The sequence below is a fragment of the Neophocaena asiaeorientalis genome, unplaced genomic scaffold, assembly GCF_003031525.2.
Source record: "Neophocaena asiaeorientalis asiaeorientalis breed wild unplaced genomic scaffold, Neophocaena_asiaeorientalis_V1.1 scaffold65, whole genome shotgun sequence".
Taxonomy (NCBI): domain Eukaryota; kingdom Metazoa; phylum Chordata; class Mammalia; order Artiodactyla; family Phocoenidae; genus Neophocaena; species Neophocaena asiaeorientalis.
Genome location: NW_020173215.1, coordinates 4,667,205 through 4,669,809, shown reverse-complemented (window position 1 = coordinate 4,669,809; position 2,605 = coordinate 4,667,205). Strand labels below are relative to the sequence as shown.

Here is a 2,605-nt window from a genome sequence, read left to right as displayed (position 1 = left end):
TCCATAGTTTTTCAAGTGAAGCACTTTGAAATATACATTTACTGGCTATGTGAACATTTTGTGGTTAATCATTAGAGGGATCCTAGACCAATGGAGAAACCCAAACATTTCTATTTTATTCATCCATGGCATGTACTGATCCAGCAACAATTAACTGTAACTTCCTGGAAATATACAGATACTGGATGCTCTTGCAGAGTAGTTAAAAACAGAAGCTATGGATTCAGGCTCACTTGGGTTAGAATCCTGGCTTTGCCATTTCCTAGCTTCAGGCTTCAGCTTTAAGCCCTTGGGCAAGGTACTTAACCACAGTGAGCCTCGGTTTCCCCACCTAAGATATGGGGATGATAGTACTGACTGTAAGAATTATAAGGATTGTCTGCAGGGCTAAAGGACAGACAGTATGTGTAAAGGCTGGCAATTAGCAAGTACTTGATATGTATTAGCTGCTATTCTATCATCCCATTGGCCAAAATACTGCATATTACCACCGTTACTTAGGCATTTTCTAACAATGTAAGGACACCCACGACTTGTACATTTATTTTAATTCTTCTATTTAATTCTCCCATGAATTATATAATCTCGGCTATATAATACCTTTTATTATATATTCTAAAGAAGTAGTAAAGCACAATGTTCACTTACACAATTAACATGCAGTCAGCACTGGGTAACTCAGAGATACAAATGTCAACAATTTTTGTTCAGAACTCATCTGCATAATACATAAAGTCTGCACTGCTGCCGTGACTCTGCAGACAAGCTTTCAAAGCTGGCCTCCCCACCAGTGGCATCATAAGAGAAGCTTAAATAAAGCAACAGATTTCTGTGCCCATACCCCCCAAGTTCTGATTCAGAAAGTCTGAGGTAGGGCCTATGAATCTCTCATTTCTGTGCCGAACATGAGACACCAGACCACCAGGGAGCTGCTGGACCTCTATTTTTGAAAGGCCCCCAGGGTGATTCTACATATGTAGAATCAGGCTCTAAAATGCTGATGCAGAGCACGATCATTTTTTGATTGGATCTGGGAGACTGAGAATAGTGAAACCACAGTTAAAGCACATGCTTTTTTTAGACCCTGAAATTACCGTTAGGTGATAGGTGTTGAGCCCGACACTGGAAAGCATTTCTCCATTGTGGTCACGGCTTGAGAGAACCATCAGCTTTCCCCAGTTCGTGGATGGCCTTGTTATCCAGCAGTTCCTTCTTGTCACTTGGTCTCACTGCGTTGTTCAGCGCTGCTCTAACCACAGTCATCACTGGCACAGGATGGCCGCTGGATCAAGATTCTGGTAAGGAGCCACAGAATTTCCTAACCAACCATTCACCTGGGCAAGATTCTTTCCTATCACATAATAGAACTCCGGGCCAAAATACGGAGTAACGATCAAATTTTAACTCTTCAACCCTAGCTTCCATTTCTCCCTTGACTTGCAGATATAAAAAATTGCTTGACTTGTCAGCTCCCTTAGAGGACAGCAAGTTGAAATGTTTGCACCCTCCAGCTTTTGCCAGCTCTGCAGCCTTCAGGACGTAATCTCGATCAACACGAACAAATGCCTCTGCCCCAGCTTTTTGTCTGGTGGTACCCAGGCAACAGAATACAACATCATGACCTTGAAAGGCAGAAGCGTAGTCATCCAATTTCTCAAAGCCCACCACTTCTTGATTCACGTTTTTAGAAACTTCCTCGTCGAAGGTGAGCTTCCTCCGGCCAGTCAGCGTGACTTTGGAAAACAGGCTCTGCTCCAGGGTTTCTTTCAAGAGTACTCTGTCGGTTTCCCCGCTGGCACCCAAAATAAAGACGGATTTATTCTGCATCCTGAAGTCTTCCGAAGCCTCGGCAGCGCTTCTGTCTCGACCATGCTAGAGCTGGCCCCCGGCCCCGGGTCCTCAGGATGCAGCAGAAGCAGCGCGCCACGGCCACCAGCTCGACACCGGCGCCGCCACCGCCACCGCCCGCGCTCAGGGCTGCAGGCCGGGACATTTGGCCATCCCTCCAGCCCAGTGCTTTCCTCCCCTGTCCGCACCTACCTGACTGTGTCAATCTTGGCATTTTTGACAACACAGATGGATCTAGAGGCTATCATGCTAAGTGAAATAAATCAGAGAGACGAACACAAATATCGCACGACCTCACTTACAGGTGAAAGCTAAAACAGGTGTTTGCCAGATTGGAGGAGGGTAGAGGAGTTGTGCAAAATAGGTAGCGGGGATTAAGAGGTACAGACTTCCAGGTATAAAATAAATAAACCATGGGGATGTAATATAAAGCAAGGAATATGGTTAATAATAATAATATTAACCATGTTCCTTGTGAGGGGACCGATGGTCACAGATTTATCATGGTGATCATTTTGTAATCTATGTAAATGTAAAACCACTATGCAGTATACCTGAAACTAACATAAGATTGTACACCCACTATATATTCAATTAAAAAAAAAAAACTTTTTTTGGATAGGTCAACAATAATGTCCAGAGCTTGATTAAATCAGGTCACAAGCTCTACAGATTAGGTGTTATCTCAAACTTGCATGGATTAATTATTTTCTTTTAAAGATCTTACACCAGGATCTGCCATAGTAGATCAAGCATT

The 2,605-nt window shown here is 43.6% G+C and overlaps 1 pseudogene; it reads right to left on the bottom strand.

The window, feature by feature from the left end:
- Positions 1 to 1,146: 1,146 nt before the first annotated feature.
- LOC112399803 (oxidoreductase HTATIP2 pseudogene) lies at positions 1,147 to 1,993 on the bottom strand (annotated as a pseudogene).
- Between the last annotated feature and the right edge of the window lie 612 nt (positions 1,994 to 2,605).